Below are 27,838 nucleotides of genomic sequence, written 5' to 3'. Positions count from 1 at the left end.
GAATCAGATGCTGAGACTCACAGTCAAATATTGGGTGATGCATAGGAAGTCTTCTGAAAAGGTTGGGAGAAGGAAAAAAGGACATGGAGGTGACAGAAGCATCACAAGAAGACCAACAGAGCCAACTAATCAGGGCCCAGAGGACCCTGCTGAGACTGAAGCACCAACGAAGGACCTTGCATGGACTAAGCCTACACAAATGTAACAGATGGGCAGCTCAGGCTTCATGTGGGTTCTCTGGGAAGGTGAGTAGGGAGGCCATCTCAGACATGAACTCTGTTGGCAGCTTTTTGATCACTTCCCCATGGTGGGACTGCCTTGCCAGCCCACAGGGGGAGAAGACACACTCTGTCTAAATATGACTTGATGAACAGGGGTGGGTGGCAAGGGAGGCTTCCATTTTCTGAGAAATAGGGAAGAGAGAGAGAGGAAGGGAATGTGTAACTGGGAGGTGAGGAGGGATGGGGCTATGACCAGGATGTAAAGTGAATAATTAAACAAATTAGAAAAGAAAAAAGAAATTTCAACTTCTGAATCACGGAGCAAGTTAGAAAACAATAGGGTGGGATTAGCAGAATCTGACCTTGTATGTATTAAGTACAAAGACAAACAAACAAACACATACACACATGCATGTGCAAACACACACACACACACACACACACACACACACACACACACACACACACACACACACACACACACACGAGAACAACATATCCAGGTCTAGAGACCATTATTCAATCTTGCGTTATAGATTTTCAGTGACACTGAGCTCCACCAGCTGACCACCATCATTTCTGAGCTGGGCTCTCTGCCATGTCATGTCTTTCTCTGAGTCTCAGTTTCCTTATACTTTAAGGGTAGTAATCAAACTTATCTTCAGAACATGTTAAATCAATGTTGTGCTTAAGAGATCTTGAACTTCAAGATAATACTCAGACCTTTATTAAGAAAATGCCAATGAGGAAAAAGAGGATGAAGATGGAATGACTATTTTCAGACACCATTTCTCTTTGGTTTCACAGACCAAATTCTACTTAATCACTTGGTTTTGCTCAATGTCTTAGTCTGCTATCTTTTTCCCTTTCAATGGAAATTTGTTTTTTAATGTTTTATTTGCATATATTAGCTATACATGATATTGAGTTTCATTGTTACATTTTCAGACGTGCATAATACATTACTATCATATTTTCCCATTACCTTCTTTTTAACCTTCTATGAGTTTGATAAAATCACTTCTTCTTCATGACTATCCCCCTTCTACTATTCATTTTTTTTTGTTTTTGTTTATCTGTTTGTTTTTTGTGATCTCATGAGTTTCATTATGGCTGGCTATAGGGCATGAATGAGGATTTTCATTTACATAGTCATCTTGCCAGTGGCTATACCACTGAGGAAAATGCCTCTCTAACCTCCATTAATAAGTTTTTCATGAAAAATAAAAATAAAAGAAAAAATGTTGGGCATGGTGGCACACACCTTTAATCCCAGAACTCGGGAGGCAGAGGCAGGAGGATCTCTGTTAGTTCGAGACCAGCCTGGTCTACAAAGTGAGTCCAGGACAGCCAAGATTACACAGAGAACCCCTATCTCAAAAAAAAATCTTTTCATATAAATTTTCCTGGATATATGAAACCCATGAACCTCTTCCTAGTCCATGACACTGAGAGTTAACAAGTCCAGTCTCACACAGATCTTATGCAGATAGCCACAGATGCTGTGAGTCCACGTGTGCAACAGCTTGGCAGTCAGGATGCTGCACAGTTCCTTGATCTTTCCATCTCCCACCCCTTCTTCCATGATTTTTCTCTGAGTATTGGAGGGGAATTTTGGATGTTCCATTTATAACTGGGTAGGGAATTTTTAATACTCTTCTACCACATTGAGATGTGTAGTAGTCCAGTCATCACAAACATTTGTATTCCTTACAGAAGATTAATTTGTAGTAGATTATTGCTAGTAGCTGATTTAAAAACCTGAACTCCCCAAAGTCCAGGAGTATGGAAAGAATTTTACATACACATACCCTTATGTTGAAACTTGAAGGCCAGAGCATTTTGATTCTTGTCTTATTTAATTATTCAGAACAGAAGCTGCCAGCCAGGGGAAATGACTGCTTGAAACATGTAATTTGCCTTCCAAAGAAGCTCATTTGGGGTTTGACATTTGACAGAGAAAGGTCTAGGGAGATGAGCTGTTCAGAAAGTGTGTTGTACAATCTGACGCTGCTTGAACTTTGGTGGGTTGATTTTTACAATCGCCAGATCATCAAAGGTTAAACTCATTTAAATTCTTACTTTACTAACAAAGAAAGAAAACAAAATGCCACAATCTGCCCTACCCTACTGTCCTCAGCTACATGCTCCCTCCAGAGAATCTCAGAACATTGTGAATATCTGAAAAAGGTGTAATGAAGTTGGCCAAGTTTATCTAGCGTCTTAAGGCATTCACTTTCTGCATGATTTCTTCCTTTAAAAGACCCAGAGACTAAAATCAGCTTTTCATAATGTTTTCTTCTCTTCCAAGAGTAATCCATCATCCTCTCCCTTTCTTTTAGGACTATCCACTGCATGATCCATTGCCAGGAATGAAGCCGGGCACCAGGTACACATTGCCACATGAATGGGCATCTTCCCAAGTTCTTTCTGATAAAGAGGCAATAATCCTCTGATGAGTTTTCCTCTTCCAGTGACTCCAGTCATTTCCTCCCAGCATCCTGGAATACTCTGATAAAGCACCTGTGTAACATCTTCCTCCAGTGATATAATATCACCATTTAGCAATTTAGCCTGCAGCGTGGGTTGCAGCATTTTTATTTAAAATGCTTTTTATTAAATGCTTACTATTAACAAAGGCATTGCAAATTAAAAAAAAAAAAAAAAAGCATACACCCAAATTAACCAGACCCAAAGACTATGAAAACCAAAGAACTTCTACATAGTTAGAATAGCCATTTGAAATAGAGGTTATGGAGTTTCACATGGGACATTATGCTTTCATTATCAAATATATATTTTATGCACTTATCCATCATGTTCTTTATTTTACTTCTTTTCATGTTTGTTTGGTTGGTTGGTGTGATTTGGTTTTTGTTTGTTTTGTTTTGTTGAGAATGAGTATCTCTACATGACCCTAGCTGTGCTGGAACTCACTATGTGGACCAAACTGGCCTCAAACCACAGAGATCTGACTGCATCCATCTCCCAAGTGATGCTGTTAAAGAAATGTGCTATCATGCCTAGATGCCAGACCTGCTATCCTAGATGTCTGAAGAAGAAAAATCACACAAAATTAAATGTAAAACTTCAAACTGTCAAGTTAGGAAACAGACACTGAAAAAACAAAACAGATTCCCTACTTAGTTTATTCTAGGAAGCCCAAGGAAGGTCTCTAGAGTCTGAGCAAGAGACAATATAGAAAAACTCTGCAAAGAGAAGAAAAAAGAAGGCCACAATGAAGCCCAGGAGAGTGCCATGCATGCCTACTGCTCAAAGAGAATGGTTAGAAGAGAGCTGATCATCCCTGTTCTAAATGAACATTTAAACCAACTGTGGAGCTTTAAAAGATGGTTGATGGTGGAGTCAGTGAGAAGTAACAGTGTGAAGTCTGATGACCTACCTGAATATTAAATTGCCACAACCATACTATGGAAAGAAAGAACCAACTTTGACAAGTTGTCTCTATCTTCTATGAGAATGCCCTGCCACTACACACACACACACACACACACACACACACACACACACACACACACACAAAGCAACACACATACACACACATGCAAACACACACACATACACACACATGCAAACACACACACATACACACACATGCAAACACACACACAAACACACACACACATACACACACAGTGGTGTGAGGTAATGAATAAATAAATAAATAAACATATTTTTAAAGTTTTGATGTTCTATTATTAAAAGATGAAGTCAATTGATTTTGAGACATGGGAATAAGGACCTCTGGGTGCTCCAAGTATGTAGCCAACATAAATAGCACTTACTGTTACAGATTCATGATCTGTCCCAATCTCCGAATATGATCTCATCTCTTTGTTACTGAGAAGTCACCTGTAATATTCCACAGCGATTTCTTTTTCCTCCACACACTAGCTAATTTGATTCTTCACATATACTTAACTGCTTTCCTTAGTTTAAACTTCACTATCTTTCTTCCCAGTCTTTTTTTTTTTTTTATATTTCTTTTTTTTAATTTTATTAATTTATTCATATTACATCTCAATTGTTATCCCCTCCCTTGTATCCTCCCATTCCTCCCTCCCTCCCATTTTCCCCTTACTCCTCTCCCCTATGACTGTGACTGAGGGGGACTTTCTCCCCCTGTATATGCTTATAGTGTACCAAGTCTCTTCTTGGTAGCCTGCTATCCTTCCTCTGAGTGCCACCAGGTCTCCCCATTCTTCCCACTCTTATTTGGGAATATTTTTGGCTACAAGCAATCCCAGGAATAGCTTAAATAAGCTAAGGCTTATTTTTCTCAGTTATGAGTTTCATTTTGCCAACAAGTAGTAATGTTTCTGGCTTAGTAAACAAAAATGCTTGGTGGTCTATCTTCAGTGCAAAATAAAAGGTTGTGGGAAGGTGTTTTGGTTTTTCATCTCATAAGAAAAATCACCTATTCCACTGACCTCTTTAAAAATATGTGTCATTCTTAATTATAAAAAAGCTATAAAAAATTTAAAGGTGGGTGTGTCATGATTGTCTTACACAGTCTTAAATTGTCATCTAAGCCTAGGTGCTGTGATCCTGTTTAAAGAGATAAGAAGAGATGGTTATTATATATAAAGGGAATACCTGAGGCCTTAACCTGGTTAATGGAGTCCTGTTAACGACAATAAGTAAAAAGTATGTATGCTTCTCTTGAAATGTTATAAGATAATGCTAAGTAGCATAGAGGTAACAAAATATAAAAGGAAACAAAAGTAGGTCTTGCCTCAAAGTGCTTTCAAGCTGTTTGAAGATAGAGAAGCTTAAGGTGAATGACACTAGGAATGGGAGCTATGGGACAAGGAGAAGGGCTCAGCTTTGCTTCTCTGTGAAAGAAAAACTGCTGGCCTTCTGACCATCTACTCGGTAGTCTGTGAATTAGAGAGATGTATGAAAGCAAGGGAAGAGTGATGATGTGTTGGGGTTGTCTTTGTGAGTGCGCAGAGAGAATTTGAGCTATAGAAAGATGCTACTAGATAGAGGAGGAGATTCTGTACTGAGCTCCTGTCTCACGGTGGAAAACCGTCTTGAATTTTAGGAGAAGATGAATATATAAAGAGGTATGCTGCCGTGATGTTAGCAATGCAGGTTAAAGTTGATCTTAATGGTTCCAGCTTCCTTTGTGATTATTATACATAACATCCCAGGAAGGAACCACTTTCCCCAAATAATTCTTTTTGGGCCACACACTCATGACTGGTCTATATCCACAGATGTTCCCAAGTTTAGTGGGAAAAAACCAAACCATTTTAATCAATTTCCTTTCTGCTGTGAATGGAAGAATAAATAATGGTTTCTCACTTCAGAATAAAAAGTGAATTTGCCTTGCTGCCAAGAAGCAAGAATGAAGAATCTTATCAAAGCCCATTTGAATTCAGATCCGGCATTACTCAGCTTTGTGTTACTACAACAAAACACTGGAGACAGCCAACATATAAGAATAAAAGATTTATTTAGGTCACAGGTTTGCAGGTCCAAAGTCCATGGTCTTATCGGTTTGGTCTCCACTAAGAGCTATAGTTGGCAGGATGTCATAGTACAAATTGGTGAAGAAGCAAAAGATTATATCTCAAAGAGCAAAAGAAGAAATAATATTTACACAGCCCTTTTTAATACAAGTCTCCCAATAACCCAATGGCCTCCTACTAAAATCTGCTCCTTAGAGGTACACAGCCATTTTGAAAACTACTAGGCTAGAAAACAAACCTTTAACACATGAGCCCTTGGAAGGCATAAATGATTAAGCTTCACCTATGCCTTAGCAGTTCCCACCTCAGGGCTCTTGGGTAGATATAATTCCATTTCATTTCTCATAATTCTAGATATAACACCTACTATCCCTTGCCCTGTCTCATTAAATTCTTATCATCTCAAGAAGCAGATTACATCATTTTTTGCATGAAGAAGCAAAGAGATGGGGGCATATCTAACTGAAGTCGCTAAAGTTAACCACTGCAGGTCCAGAGCTTATGCTGTTCATTGGTACACAACTGATTTCAGTAAGTTCACTGTAAAACATTTACTGTCATATAGAAGTTCTTCCTCATATCTATTTGAAACCTCCATTTCATTGACTGGTCTAAAGCCAAGACAAATTAAATCCGTTCATCCTAACCACCATCTCACTAGAAACCACAAGCAAACCTGAACAATCTTACCTAATTGTCTCCTCACTCTTATCCGCACATGCTACAAACTTCTTAGTCTGTTGTTTCTTACATTTCTCTTCCCAGAGCTTTATGTCTTACTTGGACTCAGTCTTTAAGTTACTAATACATTATGGTTTTATAAGGATTGTCTGACATTCTGGCCTCAGTTCAGGTCTCCCAGCCACTTTAGCAAATTGATGGAGTCAAGTCTCAGTTTCGGTGTCAACCTAAGTCTGCTCCAGACCCTTAGAAAAGATGTTCTGTAGTCATTCTTGGTGTTTATTTTTACAGCTGACACTTATTGATATATTGCTTTGTATCAGGTAAAGGATCTGTTTTATCTAGGCTCATCCATTGCCACCCCCAAACTATAGATAGGAATGGTATCACTTTTTATTTCATTATGCAGAAGAATGATTGAGTCAGGTGTGGTTTGATTCAATTATATAAGACCACAGGTTTCTGTAGGTAGATAGGACACCAACTCACTTGTATCTACATAAGACTAACTTTACCCATTTAGGATTTTACAGACCAAGCCTAAACCTTCTTTGGCAAATAGCACTTTCTGATAATTCTTGCATTTCCAGGAAACTCCCCAGGACTTATATTCACCTGATTTCACTTTCATCCCCCATCATTCTACGTGCTCTGCATTAGGCTGCTTTTAGATTTTTATCTAGAATTTCTCTCACTACTCTATGTGTGTTCTGACTAGCACAGCATGTACAATTGGCCTAACATTCCTTTCTTACATCCTTTATGATTTATTCTTGGCAACAAGGCCATACATAATTCTTACAGCCACTAAGGCCTCCATCAGCTGAAATGATAGCAAAAGAAATATCACTACTGAATTTGTCTACTGATAGCTGTGAAATTGGGAAAAATATTTGGAAGCTGAGGAGATGCAAGGAGAAACCATACCTAGAAAGGAGCAGTTATCAGAGGAAACTTGCAATGGGAGCAGAGATTGTTCCATACCCAGATGACAATGACCTAGCTCTGCTCTGGAAATTCCCATGATGGAAAAGTTACCCCAAGACATCTCCTATCCTTACCTTTGTGTTAGGCACAGCAGTTAGTGTTTTGAATGCTGGGCTCTCTTGATCTTTGTGATCTGTGACATAATGGAATCAAATTAAAGGACCATTTACCAATTTTATTGCCGATTATTTATAATACTCTGGTTCCAAAGTGCTTCTTTATAGAGTGCTTAAGCTGCCATCTCTGGAAAGAGCTTTCCATAAATGCCTCCACATGTACAGAATGTTATGCCCCCCAGCCGAAGCAAGAAGGCAAAAAAGATTATTCTCAATTACTTCATATAGTCCATTTTATTGTTTTATTGTAATAAACTGTCATGCTTTATACTATGTTAAAATCAATAGTTTGCATTAAAAATAATGAAACAGGACTATTAATCTTGCTTGGCATTTCTATTACTTTCTGATAGTGAATACATAATATAGCAAAGGTAATAATTATTCACTTCCAATCAATCAGTAGGATCATTTTCACATTTTATTTTGTGTCCCACTGTTATTGCACCAATAAGAGCTGATGACAATGATGGAGTATATTTAAGAGCTCCTAGTTGGCATGGAGTTCTTCAGGGCCTCCAAGCACCTGTCTTCACATTGTCTGGCATACCAAACATCATTTTAAAATCCCTTAAGACAATACAATTACATGGTTAAGTGGTTGGGCTCTGGAGTCACTACTTTGGCTTAATTCCCACTTCTACTTGTCACCAGTATGATCCCAAAGAGCCTGGAAATGTGTGGTGGTTAATCTTAATTGTCAACTTGATGGGACCTTGAATAACTATGGATAGAAACCTTTAGGCATACTTATGAGGGAGTTATTGGATTAAATTGATTGAAGTGGAAAATCTCACATTAAATGTGGCTACTACCACTCCATGGCCCCAGACTGAATAACAAAGAGAAAGCAAGCTAAACTGCAGCATTCACTTCTGTCTGCCACATGATTGTAAATATAGTATGACTAGCCACCTCCCACCTCAGCTGTCATGCCTCCCTTCCATGACAGACTGAATGCTCAAACTGTGCATAGTCAAAATAAACTTTTACTTTCTTAGGTTGCTTTTATTAGGTAACTACTGAAGGATGTCTATTCTTTTAAAATGTACTGCTTCATTACATAATTCTATTGAGATATAATAATGTCTACTGTTCAGTATTGTTCTAAATATGGCTTACAGAACTTGGTAGGATATGTTCATCACTGTGCATAAAACACAGTAAGCATACTACAAATAAACCACCATTACTATGCCAAATGCTTGTGGTGTTTGTTAAATAACCTCAGTCTGATGGTAAGAGTTAGTCAAAGAGTTGGCACTGCTTCTGTATTTCTATTCATTCATTTCAATCTGACATAACGTGATCCACCCATCCTTCCCAGTAATACACAGCACCTGAAAGCAAGATGCCTCTAAACTATCAACATGTTTCTCCTTAGTGAAATTTCTGAAGAGAGCACTGGGGTCAATATGTGTATTTGCCAATAAATATCATTTGATCAACACTGAAGTAAAATAAGAGAATAGAAATTGGGGAATAAGTAAGCCATAATAGATGGCCAGGCTTTTTAAAATTATCTCATCTAATTCAATTGGATAACTATTTATTGAGCACCTAATGTGTGCCGGGAGAAAGGCTAGAAGACAAGCAAGAAATAAAAATTACTTTTTAAAATATCTTAACTTTGGTGCAAAGAAACACATGTCACAAAAGTAATTTGAGTCCAAAGTGCAGAAAGACTGTTTATTTTTTCCTCTTGGCAGGGAAAAGTTATTTCAAGCAAAGCATTACAGAATGAGCAGGCCTTTGTTAAGTAAAAGTAAGGGGAAAATAGTATAAGGAATGATAACAGATAACAACAAAGGCAAATATTATAAGGTAAGCAAAAGTATACCTTAATACAGTTCTATCAGCAAAAATCCTCCCAAAGGCTTCATTATCTAAAGCCCATCTTATAGGCTCTGTAATCTCTCTTCCTGTGCTTCCTGTGCTTCTAGTCCACATACTGTTCTTTAAATACAATCTTTTAACTCCACAGTGAAGCTGCATGCAAAGTTAAAGTATATAACCTTTTTGTGCTTCTGTGAGGTTACATTCCTCTCAATTCAACAACAGTTGGTGTATCCAGCTGAAAATCTATTCTTCTGGAAGCCTCAGTTCTTACTTGATCTCCCCAAAGAAGTCTACCTTGACTGTCCCTGGTGCCCAATATGGTGCAACTCTTTGTATGTTGGGTGTTCTATTGCTTGGCTCTATAATCTTACAAATGAATGATTAAATAAGGAGATGTGTGAAATATAACGTACTATATTACAGTGTACCAACAATGTGAAAGTTCTTTCATTTTTATTCCATCTTTTACATATTTTACATGTTATGCTTTTTCAAGTTTGATTGAAAAATCTATACATGTGTTACCTTTTGTAATAAAGTCATGTGTAGTATATTGAGTTTAGTTTGTGAGATAGGTTTGTGAAATGAGATGCGTATAACTCCTTGCATGGAAAACATTACTGAGAAGGGACCAAACAACTATCACCTTGACTGCACCTTATGTTAGAGAGTGGGATGCTAATTACATCAGAACAAATTGCTAGAATATATATTTTGTAATGTATCCCTTATTAGGGTCACTTGAGTATTGATAGATTATACTTGAAAATGTGGTGGTGCCCTCTATTTTGCCTTCCTTTCCTGTCTATATTGTAAGCTAGGTTCCTTGCCTTTTGTCTCATATCTTTCCTTTAGCATTAGAAGGCACTGGAACTGAAAGCATGTTTTGTAAAGTAGCAGCATAAGAAGTACCAAGGAGCTTGCAGAAATTCAGAATCTCAAGCCCAATTCAGAGCCATCAAGTCAAAGTCCCCATTTTAACAAGGTACCAAGTAATTCAAGACCAAAAGATACTACTTCAGAAACTTATTAGTTCACTGATGTATCAATAACTTTGATAATTTGGTGGCATTGTTGGGAGGTCGTGGAAACCAGACAGCAGTATAACCTAGTTAGAAGATCACCAAAGGCATGCTTTGGAAACAAATATTTTATTTCCAATGATCACATTCTCTCTCTCAATCTCTCTCTCTCTCTCTCTCTCTCTCTCTCTCTCTCTCTCTCCTCTCCCCTCCTCTCTCCTCTCTCTCCTCTCTCCTCCTCTCCTCCTCTCCTCCCTCTCTCTCCCTCTCTCTCCTCTCCTCCTCTCTCTCTCTCCCTCTCTCTCTCTCTCTCCTCTCTCCTCCCTCCCTCTCTCCCTCCCTCTCTCCTTTCCCCTCTCCCTCTCTCCCCCCTCCTTCTCTCCCCCTATTGCCTCCCCCTCTCCCTCTCTTCTTGCTTTCTTTCTGCCTGCCACAAGATAAACAGCTTTCCTCTTCCATATTCTTCCACCATGATATTTCTGCCTTGTGTCAGTACTAAAAGAGGTAGAGCCATTTTATCTGAGCCTGAAATCTGTGAAACCCTGAGCCCAAATAAATCCCAATTCAAGTTGTTTTGCTCAGACATTTTGTCATAGAAACATGACTATTGCAATTTTTCATGCTCAGGAAAATAGAAATGCCATGACTGGAATATATGAAATAAAACAGCTGCTTTAAAAGGAAGCTTCAAACAGACCATTTCTCCATTCTTATCTTTCAGAACCCCTGGCACAATTCATAAGATATACACTGATATTCCATACTAGATTTCACCTGTTAGCTCAGTGGGTTGAGTTTTCCCTACCCCTTAATACTATAAATAAAACTGTCTGACCAGAGGTTTGAGTTGATCCATATTTCATACAATAAAACATCAATTAAAAAAAACAGTGAGCATTAATTCTGTGATGTTATTATCAGAAAGGGAGAAAGAGCATTCCATAGAGTTGGCTTTACTGTAATAATACAGGACAAACATTTATCCATGTCAGGTACTCCTGCTGATGGTTATAAACCACTATAATAACAAAGACCAGATTGAATTACCTTCAGCCATGATTAAACAGCAGAGAAGATTTTTTTAATAAACCAAGGCTGTTTTACTTTGTCATAAGTGGTTTGGGTTAAGCTCGTTTGCAGAATTGTGAAGGAATGCTGAAGGCTTTTCAATAAATTAGCCAAATAGAAAAGAAATGCAGGGATGGCCAAATACATAAGTGGATGAATGAAAGGTGGGTGGTTAAAGAAATAAGTTGCAGAATCTATGGAAGCGGAATGCATTCAAAGGATAGGACAGGATCCCTTTGGGCTAGAAACATGTATCCAAGGGTAATCATGACAATAACTGTCAGTCATCATTTTCTGAACATCTCTGTGCCAGGCACTAAATAATTTTGCAAGGCAGACATGTTTTTAACATAGCCCAAGGCAAAAGAAAAGTTAATGATTTGCTTAAGAAATTTATGGAGTTACAGTTTAAATGGGTGTTTTTCATACTTTTAAAATGCAAGATTTCTTTCATGGCACACTATTTCATTCAGTTAACATGAATAATTTTGAATACTGGAGTGGAGGAGAAGAGGACAAACAACAATGTGTGTGTGAGATGTTTTCTTCCCTTGAAAAAACTTCATTTCCACCCACATACACAGTTTATAAGATTTCATAGTTTCCTGAACTCTAAGTCTACGTGAAAGGCCACACTGAGAAACATTTCAACAAAACTTAAATGAAGCATTGAGTAGAAACAGAAAAAGAGAAAGGCAGACAAGAAAATGCCAGGAGAGCATACTAGCCCAAGGGGCATGTCCCACAAAAGCCTTCACTTACCAGGAAACTGGGACAGAGGGGAGGGCATCCTATTGGGACTCTAAATGAGAGACACATGGGAGAATAGCAAAATAAAAGGATACAGAGGGTCCTAGAAATCTACAAGTAGAACAATATGATAGGCAGATTTGGGCCCAGGGGTCCCGCTCAAACTAAGGCACCAGCCAAGGACAATACAGGAGGTAAACTTTAACCCCTTCCCAGATCTAGCCAATGGTCAGAATATTCTCCACAGTTGAGTGGAGAGTGTGATATGACTTTCTCAGGTACTCTGGTGCCTCACATTTGACCATGTCCCCTGGAGGGGGAGACCTGGTGGCACTCAGAGGAAGGACAGCAGGTAGCCAAGAAGAGACTTGATACCCTATGAGAATATACAGGGGGAGGTAATCCCCCTCAGGAACAGTCATAGAGGAGGGAAATAATGGGAAAATGGGGGGAGGGGGAATGGGAGGATACAAGGGATGGGATAAACATTGAGATGTAACAAGAATAAATTAATTAAAAAAAAAAAAAGAAAGAAAAAGAAAATGCCAGGCGATAGTTTACAAAGAGGATCTAAAGCATGTTCTGTTTAGAACAAATATATTTTTAGAATTCTCTTCTCTTAAAATTAACTTTAAATTAACATATTATATGCATATATTTGCATAACTGTAAATTAGTGTTTAAAGATTCCTATCAGTGAAAATCTATCTGAAGCAGGGGTAGAATATGCACCTTGCCAGTTAGACTTCTGTCATGTCACAGTGATTGTCTGCTCAATTCCACATGATACTGTGCCTGAAGAATGATATTTTGCCACATCTATATCAACCACAGGTCATTTTCTAGTCATGAGATTATGCTGCCATCACACATTAACCAAGCATACTTTATTAGAATGGAATGATTTTTTTTAATGGATGCTTTCTTGAAATAATGCTTTCTAAATGGGCTAGAATCTATTGCCCTACATTTTTTTTCCCTTGGATGGTTTGAAGCAATGCAGTATCATTTACATAAAAACATTCTATAACATCTCCTGACAAACACTGTTACAATGACTTTCCTGGATCTTACATGTATTCTGTACCATACATGTGATATTCTGTGGCTTCTTTTGTATGCATGTGGATGCTGATGCCTGTGTGTTCATGTATATGTAGAGGTCAGAGGTCAACAGCAGGTTTATTCATCGATTGATTTTTACCTTAATTTTGTGACAGAGTTTCTCACTAAATCTGGATCCTTCTGTCTCCACCTCTCAAGCATTGAGATTATAGAAGAAAGCCAGCTTGGGCAATTTTTCACATAGGTTCTAGGGAATGGAATGCTGGTTCCTATTTTTACCCTAAAACTGAGCCATCTCACAGGGCACGCCTTCTCCTATATGCATTAAATTCTACTTACCTCATTCTATCTCCCCCTTTCCTGTAAGAATGACTTCCATTTCTTTCTTAATCTAATGCTACCTAGATTAATCCAATTTATATTTGAAAACATTTTGATTTGGCATGATCTCCTCAGCACTTATAGATAGCATAGGAGTGAGGGCAGCCATTAGTCACTGTTGGCAATGTAGACTACAATAAATAATATAGACATCAGACTGAGGAAAAGCTCATCTTAGACTTTGGAATTACAGTTTGTGCTATTGGAAGATGCTGTGATTAATGACACTGATTTGATTTTACATTATCAACACACGTTTGTGGGATTCTGAGAAAATAGTGAGATAGGCAGCCCCAAGAATCTACCTCCACATCGAGACAATTGCACAGGCAGAATCTGTTCACTAAAGATAGATGTTTGAGAATTCTAGGCTTATTGAAGGCTTGCAACTTCTAGGAGAAGAAAAAGTTGGATGGAAAAATTATACTTAATTTTGGTCAATTTCAGCTCTTTTCATAGTAGCCACTGCCTGTGTCAGCCAGCTGTGCTCTTGCTCCTTGCAGGAGCTAGGAAACCAAAAAACATTCTTTCATTCTTCCAAATATCAGTGATTTATATACTGATCACTAATTGCTGCTTCTGGCCAGCATGGTACAGATGGAGAGGTCAGCAATCAGTGTTGTCATCCTTTCCTCCATTGTTACAACCTCCTCTTCCAGCTGAAGTGGCTGCTGGACAATGGGAAGAATTGCTGTGTTTGTGTGTGTGTGTGTGTGTGTGTGTGTGTGTGTGTGTGTGTGTGTGTGCAGTGTTTTTAATTAAAATAAGATTACATGACTTTCTCCTTCTCCTCCTCCAGCCCCCTCAAGACACCTTCTCTCAAAACTACCCCATGCTCCCCACTCTCAAACTGATATCCTCTTTTTATTTGATTATTGTTCTTAAGTGTGTGTGTGTGTATGCATGCACATGTGTGTGTACACACAGATGTATATAAATACAGCCTGCTGAGTCTGCTTTGAGGTTTTATGTATACATGGTTTCAAGGCTGACCACTCTGCATTTGCTCAAGGAACATCACGGAAGAAAGGAAAGAAAAATTGTAAGAGCCAGAATACCAAAAAGACTGCTTTTAAACAGTCTCTTATCAGTGGCTGCATAACCAAGACAGAAGTCATGGAAATATCCAAAGATGTTTTGATGCTGAAGGGAGAAAATATTTAGGGTCCCACACCTAAACAAAGAACTACAGGCAGCTAATGACTGCTAGCATAATTAGCCTTTCCAAGGCATGAGCCCCTTTATTGGGTGTTCTTATTTTTAATGGCCCTTGTGCTTTTGTTTTTCCCTTTTCCTCTTCTGAGATGCAGATAATCCAAGACAAGAACATTCCACAGCAACTTCATACATGCAATATTTTTAAAGGGCCATGCATGCCCAGGGAAATATGAAGGCTTCGTATAGGTCTGGCATGCTCTTAAGGTTATACCTCAGGCTGATCTTACAATCCAAACAAATTAATAAAACTCTCAAACAGCAAACTCTGTTCTCCAGAGATATCATGTAATTACATTGAGAAGTTCCTGTTTCTAACAAGAATACCACAAGTCACACAAAGAAACTGGGAGGTGTAGCCCACACAAACAAAAAACTTCATAGCTCTCAGCAAAAACTCACCTTATAAAGGACGTTTTGCCAACTCCATTAAACAAGGGCTTTAAAACAACTTTTTACTAGGAGTCCTTGCTAGGGTCACCCTCATATGTTTCAGGAAGGTTCCACTGCACTGTTTCCATGTCAGCCCCTAAATGCCTTTCAATTCCAGGCATCTCTCCCTGTACTCTCTCCCCCTCTTCCTTCGTTGCCCACCTGATCCCTCAGTTCCCAACCCCACATGCTTAGAGTTCTCCCACAAAATCTATCTTATTTCTCCTTCCCAGGGAGATCTGCTCATATTCCCTTGAGCCCTCATTTTAACTTAGCCTGTCTGGATCTGTGATTGTAGGGAGATTATCCTTTACATAGCAGTTAAGTGAGTACATACGATGTATATCATTCTGGGTCTGGGCTGCCACACTCAGGGTGATTTTCTCTAGTTCCTTTTATTTTCCTGCAAATTTCATGGTGCCATTATTTTTGGCATTGTCTGATAGAAGAATAAATAAAAAAAGAAGTAATTTTATAAATACTTTCATTTTTTATGGAAAAGAAAACACAAAACATTTTGAATGACTAAATCATGAGAGTATTAGACTGTGAAGTCTACTTTTTATTTATTGTCTGACATTTTATATTTTTGTGTAATGAATTCTAGTCATACTTATCCCTCCACCTTCTCTTATGATCTGCACCACCACTATCACCAAGTTCCCATCCACACTGGTGTCCTTTGCTTTGGGTTCAGTTTAACTTTATGTCCTACTCAGTTTATCTTGTGCCACTCCTGTGGGTATAGGTGTGAAGCTATCCACTGGAGCATGAGTAACTTACCAATACTACATTACTGAAGAAAATGGCTTTCTCTCCTCTAGTAGTCTTTGACTTTCCTTAGCTCCCCTGGTCAGGGATCCATAAGTCCCTCATATGAATTTTTACTGTAAGGTGGGCAATCTTAGTCTTGTGCATGCCTATGAGGGCTATTGCAAAAGTTGTGAGTTTATGAGTGCCATAGCCATGTTTTGCATGTATGACACATTTCACAATCTCTTCTCCTCCGCCCTCTCTTCCGGAATATTTCCTGAGCCTTGGAGTGATCAATATCAATATCAAAATCAGTCACTCAACCATCAATTATTCCCAGCAATTTCTCTGGCCATGAATCGGCATTAATCATCATCATCATCATCATCATCATCATCATCATCATCATCATCATCACTTTGATCAAAGCTGAAAACAGCACTAGTCTATGGGCATAAACATAAATAACAGGAAGTTGACAGCATTTCCATTTAACAAAATGAAAGCAGTTCATTCCATCCCTCCTGTTTATGACCTCTCTTGTCATGAGACCTTGACCAGATTCCACAATGCCAAGCATGAACTTTGTCTAGAGGAATAGGCATCCGACTGGTGCTGCAGTAAATACCTCTTTTATGGCAAGTTAAAACAACAAGGAACTAAATAAAAATGAGGACAGAGGTAAAAAGACACTGTATGAATATCAATGAAGTTCTAAAAACAGACTAAAAGGAAACAAAAGATATTTCTGGTACTGAAAAATAAAATAAATGAAATGGAAAACCCACTGGAGTGCTTCACAGACTAAAGCAGAAGAATGACTATGGAGTGGCAATTCACTGACCCTTGGGGCAAAAGTGCTCACATCTGCTGAGATTCCAAAGTCCTTCATTAAATGGCAGTCAAAAATGTAAGTCCTGGGGGATTGGAGCACCAATAAGTACAACTGGTCAACCAACACAAAGTATCTGATGGCCTCAGGAACCTTGGTTAGTAGGAAAGATATATGTAGACACTTGAAATGTAGACACTCAGGAGTTCCCAAATACAAAGCAGCCTTCTGTTCTTTTTGTTTTAATTTTTAAATTTACTTTATATCCCAGTCACAGCTTGTCATCTCTCTTCTCCTTCCAGTCCCTCCTCTCACCTCACTTCCTTGCCATGCTCCCTTTTTTCCCCAGAAAAGGCTCAGAAAAAGGGAGGACTCCCCGTAGACATCAACCCTCTTTGGAGTAGCAAATTACAATAGGACTAGGCTCATCTTCTTCTGTTGTGTGCAAGGCAGTCTGTTTTGGGGACATGGATCCAAAGGCAAGCCTAGGAATCTGATACAGCTCCTGGTCTGCTGGTAGGAGTCCCATATCAAGACTGAGCTGTACAACTGTTACCTGTGTGCAGAGGATCTACGTCCATCCCATGTGTGTTCTCTGATTGGTGGGTCAGTCTCTGTAGGCCCCTATGAGCCCAGGTTAGTTGATTCTGTGTGTTTTGGGGGGGGTGTCCTTGATCTCTTTTGATTCTTCAATCCTTCCTACCCCTCTTCCATAGAATTGGTTCCACCTAATGATTGGCTGTGGGTCTCTGCATCTGTTTCCTTGGTGAAGCCTCTCAAAGTACAGTTATGCTAGGTACCTGTCTGAAAGTACAGCAGACCATAATTAAGAGAGTCCAGTGTGGGCTCTCTCTCATGGCATGAGTCTCAAGTTGGGCTAGTCATCAGTTATAAGTGTTTCTCTCAATTTCTGCTTCATCTTTACCCCTGCATATCTTGTTTGTAGGAGAAAATGTGGATCTAAGGTTTTTTGGCTGGATTCGGAGATTTTTTTTGGTTACTGGAAATGGTCTTTTCAGGCTCCATATCTTCTATTTCTAGGAGTCTTGCCTAGGATTGGCATCATAGATTCCTGGGAGTTTACACTGTCCTAGGGTTCCAGCTTGTCCCAGGGATGCTCCCTTCTACCAATTTCAATTCTCTTTCCCTGTAATCTCTCCCTCTATAGTCCCCCAGTTTATCCCTCCTGCTCCCCTCTCCAGCCTCTCCCACACCGAAATCCCTCCTTCCACCCAACCTATTTGCCCTTTCTCAGTGGTATTTAAGTTACAGTAAGGCTAGGTTTCCCTACATGGGTCCTCCTTCTTACATAGTTTCTTAGAGTCTATGGGTTGTCACATGGTTATCCTGAACTTTATGGCCAATATCCTCTTATAAGTGAGTACATACCATATGTGTCTTTCAGGGATGCGTAAACTCTGTCAGAATTATTTTTTTTAGTCCACCCATTTGCCTGCAAATTTCATGATGTCTTTGTTTTTAAGAGATGAATATTTCATTGTGTAAATGTATCATATTTTCTTTATCAATTCCTCAGTGGAAGGACATCTGGGTCATTTCTAGTTTCTGACTATTACAAATAATGCTGCTATGAACATAGATGAGCAAGTGTCCTTTTGCTATTGTGGAGCCTTTCTTGAGTATATGCCCAGGAGTGCTATAGCTGAGTCTTACAGTAGAACTATTCCCAGTTTACTGAGAAAATGCCAAATTGGTTTCTTTTTTTTAATTAATTTACTCAGATTACAACTAAATTGTTATCCCATCACTTGTACCCTCTGCTCTTACCTCCCTCCCACCCCCACCCTATTCCCCTCTCCTAAGTCCATGCCCAAAGGCGTCTCCTCCCTCACTTTATGGTTACAGGCTATTAAGTGTCATCTTGGTAGCCTGCCTATTCTTTCTTTGAGTGCCATCAGAGCTCCCCACCAAAGGGAGGTAGTAAAATATGTGGCATCAGAGTTCATGTCAGAGTTAGTGCCTGCTTTTCACATAACTGTGGAGAATGTCCTGTCCATTGGTTAGATCAGAGTAGGAGTTCAATGTTTACTACTTGTATTGTCCTTGGTTAGTGCAGTAGTTTGAGGAGACACACCTGGGCCCTGATTCCCCCCAACCCCCATCAAAATGTTCTTCTTGTAGGTTTCTAAGATCCTCTGGATCCTTCTGTTTTCCCATCTCCTATATTTCTCTTACCTAGAATCCCAGTAGGATGTCCTCACATCTATCCCAATCTCCTAGTAAGTGAAGACTTTCATAGGACAGGCCTCTTGGGCTAGTGCCCAATTATAATTGGCCAAATTGATTTCTAAAGTGGTTGTACAAGTTTTCACTCCCACCAACAATGGGGGAGTGTTCTCCCAACTCCACATCCTCACCAGCATGTTCTGTCACTTGAGTTTTTGATCTTGATCTTTCTGACAGGTGTAAAATGGAATCTCTGACTAAGGATGTTGTACATTTCTTTAAGTGCTTCTCAGGATGTGAGATTCCTCTGTTGCAAATTCTATGTTTACATCTGTACCCATTTTTAAAATTAGCTTCTTTGGTTGGGTGATGCCTAGTTTCTTGAGACATTTATATAATTTTTTTATCAGCCATCTGTTAGATGTAGGGTTGGTGACTACCTTTTCCTATTCTGCCATTTTGTCCTTTTGATGGTATCCTTCACCTTTCACAAACTTTTCAGTTTCATGAGGTCCCATTTATTAATTGTTGATCTTAGGGCTTGAGCTGTTAGTGTTCTGTTCAGGAAGTTGTCTCTTATGCCAATGTGTTCAAGGTTATTTCTCCAATTATCTTCTGTTGGATTTATGTTGAGGTCTTTGAGCCATTTGGGCTTGAGTTTTGCATTCTTCTACATGCAGGCATCCAGTTAGTCCAGCACTCTTTACTGATGATTCTTTATTTTTTTTCTCTGTATCATTTTGGCTTCTTTGACCCAAATTAGGTGTCTATAGGTGTGTTGAATTTACTTCTGGTACTTCAATTTGATTGCATTGGTCAACATGTTTGTTTTTATTCCAATGCCATGTGGTTTTTATTACTATAGCTCTGTAGCACAGCTTGAAATCAAGGATGGTGAAACCTCCAGAAGTTTTGTTTTAATTGTACAGGATATTTTTAGATATCCTGGGGTTTTCTTTGTTTGTTTTGTTTTTCTGTAAGAACTTGAATTGTGTTGGAATTGTGATGTGAATTTCATTTTATTTGTACATTGCATTTGATAAGATGGTCATGTTTACTGTATTAATGCTATTTTCCTCAAACTGGATGTTCTTGTTATAGAGATCTTTCTCTTGCTTGGTGAGATTTACACCAAGATATTTTATATTTGTGGCTATTGTAAAATATGTTATTTCCCTAATTTTCTCAACCTGTTTATCATGTGTATATAGGGGGGGCTACTGTTTTTAAGTTGATTTTTATTCATCAACTTTGCTGAAGGTATTTATCAGCATAGGAGTTCCCTGTATAATTTTTGGTGACCCTTTTGTATACTGTCATATCATCTGTAAATAGTAATACTTTGACTTTTTCCTTTTCAATATGTATCTCCTTGATCACTATTAGTTGTATTATTACTTTTGCTAAATCTTCAAGTATTGAATAGGTATGGAAAGAGTGGACTGCCTTATCTTGTCCCTGATTTTTGTGGAAATGCTATGGGTTTCTATTAATTTAATTTAATGTTGGCTGTCAGCTGGCCTTTATTGCCTTTATTGTGTTTTGATATGCACCTTGTATCCCAGATTTCTCCAAGACTTTTCTCATAAAGGAGTGTTGGACTTTGTCAAAGGCTTTTTCAAGATCTATTGAGATAATCATGTGTTTTTTCACTTTTAGTTAGTTTATATGGTAGACTATATTGATGGATATTTGTTGAACTATCCTTTTATCCCTGGGAAGAAGTCTAATTGATCATGGTGAATGATGTTTTTTATGTGTTCTTGGGTTCAGTTTGTGAGTATTTTGCTGAGTATTTTTGCAGCAAATTTCATAAAGGAAATTCTTCTGAAATTCCTTTTCTTTGTTGAGTCTTTCTGTGGTTTAGGTTTCAAGGTGACTGTGGCTTCATAAAATAAATTTAGCCATGTTCCTTCTGTTTCTATTTTTGGAATACTTTGAGGAGTATTGGTATTAGCACTTCTTTGAAAGTCCAGTAGAATCTTATGCTAAAACCATCTGGCCACAAGCTTTTTCTGGTGGGAGACTTTTGATGACAGCTTCTACTTCCTTAGGGGTCATAGTCTTATTTAAATTGATCTTGACTTGATTTGGTAAGTTGTATCTATCAATAAAATTGTCTGTTTAATTTAGAGTTTTCCAATTTTGTGAAATTAGGTTTTTGAAGTAAGACATAATTCTTTGGATTTCTTCTGTTTATATGTACCCTTTTCATTTTTGATTTTGTAAATTTGGATATTCTCTCTCTGTCTATTAGTTTGGCTAAGTATTTTTGTTTATACTCTTGGTTTTGTCAAAGAACCAATTCTGGGTTTTGTTGTTGTTTTTGTTTGTTTTTGTTTTGCCCTTTTGTATTGTTTCCTTTTGTTTCTAATTTATTGATATCAGCCCTGAGTTGATTATTTTCTGACATCTACTCCTCTTGGGTGTGTTTGCTTTTTTGTTCTAGAGCTTTCACAAGTGCTTTTAAATTCCTAATATGAGATCACTCCAATTTCCTTATGAAGGCACTACTGCTATGAACTTTCCTCTTAGCACTGTTTTCAATGTGCCCCCAAGTTTGTGTATGCTGTGAATTCATTTCCATTGAATTTGAGCCATGGGTTTATAGACTTTCTATTGTTTATTTTGTTGTTGAAGGCCAGTATTAATCTGCTAAGGCTTGCTTTGTTTCCAAGTATATGGTCATTCCTATGAGGTGCTAAGAAGAAAGTGTATTCTTTCATGTTTGATTGAAATATTCTACAGCTTTCTGATAAGTTAATTTAATTCATAATATCAGTTAATTTCATTATTCTCTGTTTAGATTTTATCTGGTTGATCTGTCCATTGGTGAGAGATGAGTGTTGAAGTGGTGTTTAATGTAAGATTTAAGCTAATCTTTTCTTTTAAGAATGTGAGTACCCTTGTATTTAGGGCATAGATATTTAGAATTGAGATATCATCTTGGTGAACATTTTTCCTTTTATGAGTATGAAATGTCCTTCCTCATATGTTTTCACTAATTTTGGTTGAAAGTCTATTTTACTAGATATTAGAATGGCCTGTTCTAGCCTGCTTCTTGGTTTTCTTTGCTGGAAAGTCTTTTTTCAGCCCTTTACTCTGGGGTAATGTCTATCTTTGTTGCTGAGGAATGTGTAAATGTAACTTGTAAGATGTAAATGTATCTTTTACTTGACAAAGGTAATTGTAGTCTTAGAGGCTCACAACCTCAGGCTGCTAATTGTCTTTGGGTATGGCTTACTATGATTCACTGTCTTCAGAGGTTGCTGCATAATTTCTTGTTCCGAGCTCCAGTCTCCTGCTACACTGGCCTCTCCCAGGTCTCTCTGGGGTCCTCATAGAATGGATGCTTCCTCTGGAGATGATCCCAAGAGTATTCTCTTTTGCAGCTTTCTGTCAGATGTCTCTTGTCCTCTTTGACATTTCTTCAGATGTCCTCTGTATTCTGAAATATTGGTGGGCTTTCTTCTTCTCAAATCATGTTAGACACTGGTTATAAAAATATCATTTATTTACATGATATAATTGTCATCTCTGGGGTTTACTGCCTCTATCTGTGCAGCACTCCCTTAAGTCTCCTTTCTTTTTCCCTCTCTCTTCTCACGAGAGTTTAGCATATCCTATTCTGTTAAATCTTTCTCTCATTAGTCACTTTGACTGTCTCAATTAGACATCATTTTCAAACATTGTTGATTCCTTCTACAAATTACTTTTATCTTCGTTGTTTGGGATTAAATGTGTTTGCTAAGGGCTTGTCTACATTCTAGCCAGATCACACAGACATAGAAGGTTTTTGGAGATGATCAGAGCAGCCAAGTTGCTGTATTAAAATTCCTCTACAGGTGTGTTCCTTGTATGCAGAGGAATGATGGATCCTATTTTTGTATCCATTCTGTTAGCCTGTATGATTTTATTGGTGCATTGAGTCTATTAATGTTGAGAGATATTAGTGACCAATGAAATATTATTCCTGTTATTTTGACGGTGGTGGTGGTGGGGAACATGCGTGTGTGTGTGTGTGTGTGTGTGTGCGTGTGCGTGTGTGTGTGTGTGCACGTGCATGTGCTTCCCTTCTTTTGGTTTTGCTCATGTGTAATTATTTATTTCCTGTTTTTTCTTGGGTATAGTTAACTTCTTAGGGTTGAATTTTCCTTTAAGTATCTTCTGAAAGGCTGGATTTATGGACAGATATTGTTTTAATTTGGTTTTGTCATGAAATATCTTGCTTTCTCCCTCTACAGTAATTGAAATTTTTTTCTGAGTATAGTAGTCTGGGCTGGCATTTGTAGTCTTTTAGAAGACTGCACTGGCTTTTAGAGTCTCTGTTGAGAAGTCATGTGTAATTTTGGTAAGTCTTCCTTTATATATTATTGGCTGCTTCCCTTGAGATTTTTAATATTCTTTCTTTGTTCTGTACATTTATTGTTTTGATTATTCTGTGGCAGGAGCATTTTATTTTCTGGTCTAACCTATTGGGTAATCTGTAAGCTTCCCATATGTTTATAGACATCTCTTTCTTTAGGTCAGGAACATTTTCTTCTATGAAGTCACTGAAAATATTTTCTGGACGTCTGATCTGAGAAACTTTTCCTTCTACTCTTATTATTCTTTGGATCGCTCTTTTTACAGTGTCCCAGATTTCTTGGATGTTTTGTATCTAGAACTATTTAAATTTAACATCTTCTTTGACCAATGTATTGATTTCTTATATAGTACCTTCTACACTTGAGATTCTCTCGCCCATCTCTTGTATTCGGTTTGTAATGCTTGTATCTGTAGTTCCTGTTCTCCTACCTAGGTTTTCTGTCTGGAGTATTATCTCAGTTTGTCTTTCCTTTATTGCTTCTATTTTGATTTTTCAAGTCTTAATTTTATCCATTTTCTTCACCTGTTTGATTATATTTTCCTGCATTATATTAAGGGATTTATTCATTTCCTCTTTAAGAGCCTCTATGATCTTTCTAAGGTTAGATTCAAGTTCATTTCCTTGTGCTTCATCTGTATTAGGTTTACCAGGGCTCACTCTAGTAGGATATCTGGGGTTTGGTGGTGCCATATTTCCCTGGGTGTTGTTGATTGTATTTTATGCTGTCCTTTAGCCATGTAGGTTTTGCACTTATTATAGTTTTATGTGATGAGTTTATCTTTGCTGGATGGGTGTTTTGGGATATTTTCCCCTTGCTTTCTGTTTCTTTTCTTTTTACTGGCCTGAGTGGCCTGCAATTCTATTTTGGTTTCTGTTTCCTCTCTGTCTACTGGCCTGAGTGGCCTGGAGTTCTATTGGCTAGGGACTATTCAGATCCAGTAGGGTGTCTCCCTTGGGGTTTTAATGGCCTGCATGATCTTTGGGGCTTAGGGTGCTATCTAAGCCTCTGGTACCAGAGTGGTTTAAGATCCCCAGTACTGGCAGGCCTCCAGGAAAGCATGCTGGGTTGTGGGCTGTAAAAGGGACTCCAGGGAATTGTGTAGAGTTTTAAAAAGATGGGTGTATTGGGGGAATATGGAGGAATAACTCTTGCTGCTACATCTTACCTGGTTGTCCCTGGTGACTGTAGGCCTCCAGGAATGCAGAAAGAGTTGTGGGGTGGTTAAGGGGTGAAGTTTACTGCTGTTGTTTATACTTTCAGTAGAATTAGTAGGCTTGGAGGGGGAAGGGCTTATCTGGTGTCTCTGGGTCTGGCAGGCCTCCAGGAAAGTAGGCAGGCTTATGGGGTGGAAAATGGAGTTCAGGATATGGGATGTAGTTTACTACTGTTGGGTACGTTTTCAGTTGAGTTGCTGGGCAGGAGGCTTCTGGTCTTGCTATGACCACATTGAGTTTTCCTAGCTTCTGGGGAAAGAAATTAGAGGGGGAAGGAATAAGTGCAGTATAGCATTCATACTATTTTTCTAATTTCAATACTTACATTAGTAACACAAATTGTTGTTAAACTATAGATTCTCATTCTGGTCTGGGAGTGACCTAAAACACATGCACACACACACACACACACACATACACACACACACACATGCACGCACACAAGCACACACACACACACACACATTAGATACTTGCACAATTCCAAGTAATGTTGCACACTTGGTCCATGAGTCATAGTATGAATACCAAAAGTAAAATGGAAAGGTCTAACCTCAAAGGGCCAAGTGAGACTAGTTCAGCCATTAGGAGTATGTGAAGATAAGGCAAAAGAATATATATCATATGCTTACAAAGAATAACAACATGATAAAATAGAGAGAGGGAAGTCTAACATGCCTCTTATGCTTCTATCTCTGCCATCTCCTTCAATAAATAGTCATATGAATCATACAAATAAAATGTTGAGTTAGCCATGTTCACTAGATTACAAGGTTAATAGTGTTCCCATCGGGTATATCTTCCCTTCTTAGATACTGTTCGAGTCGGTCTGTAATATACTTCATTTTGTTTCTGTCTATAGCTGAGTGTCTCACAGTCAATTATTATATTTTCTTAGATGTCTAAGCCTCATGCCCTAAGATAACTTTACTTCAACAGTAAAGTGCTCAAGTGTCAGTTTTACTATCAGTCTAGTCTAGTTTTGTCTCCTATTAAAATATCTCTCTTATGTACACAATCCCTTAGGTTATAATCAAGTAGAATGTGGGATCAGTTGGTGGCAGGATATAGTTAGCCATCTGAGTTGTGCCACTGTCTTCTACCAGCATCATCATTTTTGCTATCATTATCCCTGTCACTTCTTCCATCACCATCATCATTATCAAGACTAAAATAAAATTTCATTTGATTTGATTTAAGTGAAGATGTTTAGTATCTTCATTTTGTGAGACACTGCAGTCCTGTCCCTGGTATTCATTGCTATGTGGGCCAAAACCATTTGAACAATCTAAGGAGGTTGGACAACTAGACACTAGGGATATACTAGGAAACGCCTTATAACTTGATCCTGATGATAAAGGAGATCATTAGAAGCAGTATAAGTTGGTAACTGGATAAATATGATTCTCAGAAGGGTGGTTTACATTAAGGAACATAAAACATGCAGGAATTAGAGGGGAAAGCTGTACTGTCTCCCCATCTCACAGTCAAAGAATGAGGCTAGGAAGGAAAGAGAATGTCGGCCATGAGCAACCAGAGTGTCTGCTCACACTTGCTACTGATTCTTATGAGGCTTGGACATTATCTGAAATTAAAATCATAGCTGACATATGAGGCCTTAGAAGAAACACATAAAGGCTTTCCTTCCCGAGATTATCTCTTCTTCTTATGTAATAAGAAGGCTGACAGAGAAAGCTCAACTTCCCCGCTTTCTTTCTGGCAGTAAGTGGTCTCCCTCATGTCATGACCTTTAGGGAAAAATCCTCTAAGGACAGCTCTTTTGGTCAGAAAAGTATACTCAAGGACATTTGTTAGGAAGATGTCATATGCATCTATATCAGAATAAATGTCACCACTCTTGTCTATAAGTTTCTCTTAGAACTAGCATGGTGCCTAATGATTAATCTTTGTGGCACATTGCCAGTTACTCCTACATTTCTCACTTAAGCTTCTGAAAACCTGCAATAACCATGAATGACTAATTCAATTTTATAAATGAGTTATGAGTTTCAATTGGCACATGCATTTTTTAAATACACAAATTTTAAATTAAAACTCAAACTCAAATCCTCTTAATGTGACACAATATGTTTTTTTTTTTTTTTCTTTACAAATTGGAGTTGACAAAGTTACATTTACACGACCATCAAATAAACATTTCAGAATCTGGGCTGGGGATATACCTTAGTTTGTAGAGTGCTGGCCTACGATATACAAAATCCTGCAGCTGGAGTCGATCTTCAGCATTGCATGCTTGGTGAGGAGTGCTTGTCATCTCAGCACCCAGGAGATGGAATTAGGAAGATCAGAAGTTCGAGGCTATCCTCTACTACATAGTAAGTGCAAGGACAGTCTTGAATACAAGTGATCTTGTCTCAAAACCAAACAAAAAAACCAACCAAACAAAAACTAATAACAAAAGATAGCTGAGACTTAGTAGGCCACAAGAACGCTAGTAATTATTCAACTTTACAATTGCAGTGGGGAACCACCATACATAACACATAAATGATCGGATGTTGCTATGTTCCTTATCATTTTGTTAATTACAATATAGGGAGTCAGATCATTCTATCCAAGAATGCTCTTTGGGATCTTCCTTTTGATATGGGTGGTGCATGTGAGAAAACAGGAAATGAACGCTGGTGGCCTCTCAGTTCTCATTCTGTCCAACAAACCCTATTCTCCAGGCCTGCTTTAAGATCTTCAATCACACACTCATAACCAATGCATAAGACATGCCCCACATAAATCAATGCCTTTATCATATTTTTACATTTAGATATGGACAATCTATATAGAAAATGGAAAGTATGTTCATTAGAATTTGGCCTATTAGTTAACTTGAGGACTCTTAGCACATGAATAGAAAATTTGAGGACCGCTGAGTTCAACAGAAGACCCAATTTTGCTTTCACCTTCTCAGAAAACAAAATTTCTTTATCTCTCTCTTTTTTAAACTGGGCAGTTTCCTATTAACCCCTTTTAGAGGCAAGGAGCAAAATATTAACTTGTAACTCAAGGAAAGTATTTATGCATGGACTAAGATACCATAGCTCAAGTATTTCCTTTTTAGCAGAGATGGGAGATCAATGGCTTGTTAGCAAGTCTATTAGACTTTATCAAACACCAGATACAAACTGAACCTTTGAGAAGTGCTGGTTCTCCTTCGATTCACAATCAAACCCTCTAACAAGGATTTAGACT

Source organism: Acomys russatus, chromosome 2 (assembly GCF_903995435.1).
Source record: "Acomys russatus chromosome 2, mAcoRus1.1, whole genome shotgun sequence".
In the NCBI taxonomy this organism is placed as follows: Eukaryota; Metazoa; Chordata; class Mammalia; order Rodentia; family Muridae; genus Acomys; species Acomys russatus.
This window is presented reverse-complemented; position numbering follows the sequence as displayed.